Source organism: Erinaceus europaeus, chromosome 1 (assembly GCF_950295315.1).
Source record: "Erinaceus europaeus chromosome 1, mEriEur2.1, whole genome shotgun sequence".
Taxonomy (NCBI): Eukaryota; Metazoa; Chordata; class Mammalia; order Eulipotyphla; family Erinaceidae; genus Erinaceus; species Erinaceus europaeus.
The window spans coordinates 179,169,406-179,175,405 of NC_080162.1; positions in this window are offsets into that span (position 1 = coordinate 179,169,406).

Below are 6,000 nucleotides of genomic sequence, written 5' to 3' on the forward strand. Positions count from 1 at the left end.
CCTTTACAAAGTGAGGCAGTATACTACTGCCTTTCACCTGTCTTGCATAGAATGCAAATAAAGAAGCTCATGGCAAATAGCAGCAGCGAAAATAACATCTGTTTCGGGTTTAGAAGCATATAGTTGAAATTTTAAGCAGAGAACGTTCAACTTCTCAAGAACTATATTGGAGGGCACAGCACAGAGGCCATGAAGAATTTTAATAGCTGCCAACAGTTAGCACTACTTTCTTAGAAAGATGCCATTGAAGCAAAATCCCTGGCAATGCATGAGCCAAGAAAGTGATAATTAGAACAGTCTGTAATGAAATATCCTCAAAAATGCCATGCATCATAGAATTAACAGACTATGGGTCATTCATAGTGGCAACGGGAATTTTGGAACATACTCATTATTCAGTTTAGAAATGTACTTAACATACCCTGCCTTGTGCAGTGTGCAGATGTGACTGCTTACTGAATATTTCAGTTTTTGTGGGGAGAAACTACATGAATTTTAGTGGTCAGAAATGGTGGTCATGTGGTTAGATGCACAATGGACTGGGAGCCAAGTTTCTGGGCTACGTTTTCAATTGGTTCTCCAGCAGTATGTGTGGCCTGATACAATTTGTTTAACTTCACTGGTGCCTCTAAGAATGGAAGGTGAAAGTGATGGTGAGACTCACTTCTTCAAATTGCTTAAGTGATCAGCAAGGTGTCTTAAGCAAAACTGCCACAAAAGTTCAAAGTGCAAAGATGAAATAAAGTCTTCCAAGTCAATAACATCTTTAAAAGTTCAGGTTTTTTTATGTATAGGAAGATGTATTTATTTTGAGAGAGGAGAGTAAGAGACTACAGTACTGTTCAGCTCTGGTATAAGGAAGGTGGTGTTGAGGATTGAACCTGTGGCCTCTGGGAACTTGAGCATGCATATTGGTGCTCTCACAGGCTGAACTATCGTCCTGGACCAGGTTTTTCTGTGTCTTAATGAGTTATATGCCTAACTTAAGTCATTTTAGGAGGATAGGAATTAGTCAGTAGGAATTAGCACTGTAGAATTGAAAAGAACAGAGCATACAAGAACAAGAGATCAGTAGGAATAGTATGAAGGGAGCACAACATGTGATTGCTACCACTGGCAGATGTTTAACAGCTGGAGCTGTCCAGCTATGGTTTTACTCTTTCATCAAGTCTCATGGGCCTTGATGAATCTCAAGGATATTGTGGTGAGGATTTCATAATGAAATAGGATTAGGCAACATTTTGTCTTGCTTGCCCAGTTCAGCACTGAATAGACTATACTTTCAGTATATATCTTAAAGTCATCTGGCATAGGGAACTAAATAGCTTTTGATGTCTAAGCTGTGAAGATGAGGCTCTCTATTTCAATAAAGTTCTGTCTGGATCTTCATAAAAACCAACCTTTGCTGTCAAGGTTACCTTCTTTGCCACATGCATAAAGAGATAATATTCATCTCCTGAGGGAATTCCATTGGGGTAAAATATATGTTCCTTGAAAAATTTGTTTACACCACAGATATATTTCTTCTATGAAAGGATAGAGGAATGGAGGAAGAAAAAGAGAAGTGATTTCTGAGATGGGCTTAAATAGATTACCTCTTTGAATTCAACTGCATGAGAGTAGAGCCAGTAGTTGCTTAAACCTGAGACCCTAAGGCATGTCAATGATTTCAGATGTCTTTCAAACACGTGGATTATGTTGTGGAATGTCAGGCTCTTAGACCCACATGGCTATAGAATCATAAAATAAAAGACCTGTGGGGGGGGGTGTGTTAAGATTTCTGCTTCCACACAGACTTTATCGCCAGAAAAAGTATGTAGAAATGCTTTAATTAATTAAAATATAACTAGACAAAATTAAGAGATATGCATCCAAGTTGTATTAATGAACAGCAAACAATGAAGGGGTTATTTATAAGATATCTTCTTTAAAAAGACCATTGACGTACATGAAACCTGTGGAGCAGTGACTTGCCAACAGAGGCTGGAATGGAATATTGTTTTATTACTTATAAGAAATATGTATACAGTTGGTAGCAATTATTTTCCACCTTGAAACCTATAGAAAAAATGGCTATACAATTAGATACATTTGAGGCATCCCCAGGCACTTTAATGTGTATAAGGGTGTATAAGTCTTGTATAAGGGTGTGACACGTCTTTTCTAGTCGGGACACCACCTGGAACTTGTTAGAAATTCAAGTATTTTATATAGCTTTTCTTTTTACCCTTATATTATTTTTATTATATTGTATATAATTATGTATTTATATGATATTATAATATTATTTTTGTAATTTACTTATATCTTTTTTATAGAGCCAAGGACAAATGGGGCAGGGGAGAAAGAGGGAGAAAAAAATCATCTGTAGCACTATTCTACTGCTCATGAAGCTTCCCTCCCCCTAACCCCCTACATCAGTAGACAAATAGGGTCAGGGGCTTGACTTATGTCCTTGGTATCTTTACACATGATAGTGGCTGTGCTCTACCATTAGTCTTTTTAGGTGACTTGTATGCTCTTTAAAGTTTGGGAATCAGTGACACATACATCTTTATCTCTGTCTCTTTATACTTATATTTGTCAGCTGTCCATTCTCCATATGGTCAAATTCTACTGCCTTGTCAATATGAACTATTTTATCTTATTTAGGCTTTATTTGCAGCAGTATGTCTCCTTTTTCTTTCTCTTCTCTAGCTGTATCTTATTCTCCTATACATGTTCACCACTCCCTTTTCCCATTCAGTTCAGTAAGATAGATGTTTTTTGGTAAGATAGTAGCATTTGTTCTTGTGATACTGAAATTATTACAGATAATTGTGTTATTGTAAGTAGAGGCTAGCAAACAATAAGATAACATAGTAGGACCAGGGAGACAGCATAATGTTCCTTAAAAAAACTTTCATGTCTTTAGCTCTGAGATTCCAGGTTCAATTCCTGGCACTAGGGTCCAGGCAGTGGCATACCTGGTTAAGCACACACATTACAATTCCTGACAACCCCAGAAGCTAGAACTAAAGAATGATCTAGTGAAGAAAAAAAGATAACTATTTGATTTTATTTCTAAATTCCACATATCATATAGCATTAACAGATGTTATCTGATATCTAAATGAGCTTTGCAAGAAGACCTTGTAAGAATGGCAGATTTGACATATAATGTGTTACTTGCAATAAAAAGCATTGTGAATTTATAGGATTTGAAAATGGACATAATAAATACATATCAATGTCTAAGATTTGGGTTTCCTCTTCCCAATTAATATTATAGATAAGTAATATAGTAATATATAATATATGCTATATATATCTATGGTTCAATTATAGATGAATAATGCCTATATATCTACATATGTAGTATCTATTTTATTATTTTATTTTATTATGAGATATAGATGTTATATCTCATAATAAACACATGTTATATGTATACTAAATATTGCACTTTCATAATACTTGATAAATTTTGTAAGACATAATGCCATCTGTATATATACTATAGTTTATTTATATTACTTAGCACTGTGAGGCCAAATTAAATATCTTCATTTTAATACACCTTTATTTTCTCTCTATCCTGTTTTAAAAATGATTAAGGACTAAATAGCACATAAGGATAACTGATATTTGTGTTAGTATTCCAACTTTCCAACTGCTTGCTTGCTTGCTTTTTTTTTTTTTTTTTTTTACTTGTCAGCTCTGGTTTATGGTAGTGCTGGGGACTTTGGAGTCTGTTAGCATAACCATTATGCTATCTACCCCCACCCTGCATTTATTTTTCTTGAAGTTAAAAAAGAAACGCTTTCAGGTTTTCTGCAATTGAAAAAGCATAAAAATTAACAATTTTGAGTGTGACCAAACTTGAGATTCTAATTAGAAGTATTTCTGAAAAACAAGGTTCTAACGCAGCCTTTTAAGTACCTGAAATGGCTGATTTTAAAATAAACAAAGAAGTGATGATGCAGAGGCACAATGGCTAGAGCACACACCACATGTTACCACGGACAAACACACGGGTTTAAGCCCCTGTTCCTCACTTGTGGAGGAAAGCTTCATGAGTAGTGGAGCAGTGTTGCATGTGTCTCTCTTTCTCTCCCTCTCTCACCCCTCCTCCCCTCTCAATTTCTCTCTGTCCTACAGAAAGGAAGGAAACAAGGAAGGAAGGAAGGAAGGAAGGAAGGAAGGAAGGAAGGAAGGAAGGAAGGAAGGAAGGAAGGAAGGGAGGGAGGAAGGCAGGCAAAGGGAGGGAGAGAGAGAGAGAGAAAGGGAAAATTGAGGCTAGGAGTGGTAGATTTATCCTACATGCATCAAATCTCACTGATAACTATGGTGGCAACAACAGCAACAACATTTTCTGTGAAATATTTAATGTAAGACTAGAATAAAGTTATTTTATTTTCACATAAGTTCTTTTTTAAAATTTTTTAAATATTTATTTACTCTCTTTTGTTGCCCTTGTTGTTTTATTGTTGTAGATATTATTGGATAGGACAGAGAGAAATGGAAATGGAGAGAGGAGGGGAAGACAGAGAGGGGGAGAGAAAGACAGACACCTGCAGACCTGCTTCACCATCTGTGAAGGGACTCCCCTGCAGGTGGAGAGCCAGGGGTTCGAACTGGGATCCTTAAGCCGGTCCTTGTGCTTTGCGCCAGCTGTGCTTTAACCCGCTGTGCTACCGCCTGACTCCCTTTCACATAAGTTCTTACAAACTTAATATCCACATTTCCTTTTTAGTGGAAAAGCTTTCTAAGATTTTCTACAACAAAAAGTGACACTTCAAGAAAGAAGCAGATGTGGAATTCAAGAAATAGCTGAAGCCACATAAGTGTAAGAAAGAATTCCAGGGAAAAAGGGGTTCAAATAACACATACTCATTAAATAATATTTCTGCAGCATTCCCAGAACCATCCCTTTTTTAAAATTAATTTTCTTATATTTATTTACTTTCCCTTTTGTTGCCCATGTTGTTTTTCATTGTTGTTGCAGTTATTATTGTTGTTGTTATTGATGCTACCGTTGTTAGATAGGACAGAGAGAAATGGAGAGAGGAGGGGAAGACAGAGAGAGGGAGAGGAAGACATCTGCAGACCTGATTCACTGACTGTGAAGTGACTCCCCTGTAGGTGGAGAGCCAGGGACTCGAACAGGTGTCTTTATGCTGGTCCTTGTGCTTTGCGCCATGTGTCCCCGTCCCAGAACCATCTAAGGGTTAAAGAAGGTCCTATGTGTCGAGTCCAGGTTGGAGGAACAAAACTGATTTTATCATTTTCCCCTAATAAAAGGTGCTTGTGGACAACAGCTCTGCCACAGCTGGACAAGCATAGGCAGAGGTCTCTGTATCTTGGCCGTTCCCAGAACTCACTGACAAGCCCTCCTCCACAGGTTCCCTGCCAACGAGGTCTCCCCAGCGGCAAAAGCAGAACATCACTGTTGCCAGAATGGAGGAGCTGATGATCATTTGGGTCAGAGATAGACCTCAAGATATGGTTGGACCTGCAGAACCAGCTTCTTTAGTACCAACACCAATGGTACCAAAGGCCCTGTGTCCAGAAAGTAAGAACATGGGGAGGGAGAGAGGTCTCCACTTTCTAGAGTGAAAGGGAGAGGTGTTGCAGTGGTATCAAATGTGCTGTCTGGGTTAAAGCTGAATGGTTTGGCTGTGCTGCAGGCAGCAGGCAGGGCTTCCAGGAACCAGACAAGATAGATACCTGCAGACCTGCTTCACCATGCTTAATGAATGGTGAAGCAGGTCTGCAGGTATCTATCTTTCTCTCTTCTCTATCTCCTCCTCCCCTCTCATTGTCTTTCTGTCCTATCAAATAAAATAGAAAGAAAAGAAATCAAATTGGTTTAAAAATATAAGTTGCTCCAAGATAGTGTTTTCAAAAGAAGAAATTTATTTCATGAAACTTAAGAGTCTTATAGAATATGATAGAAGGAAGTAATATAATCACAATATGTCCTTCTTATGAATATTTATATATTTGTAATAGTAATAT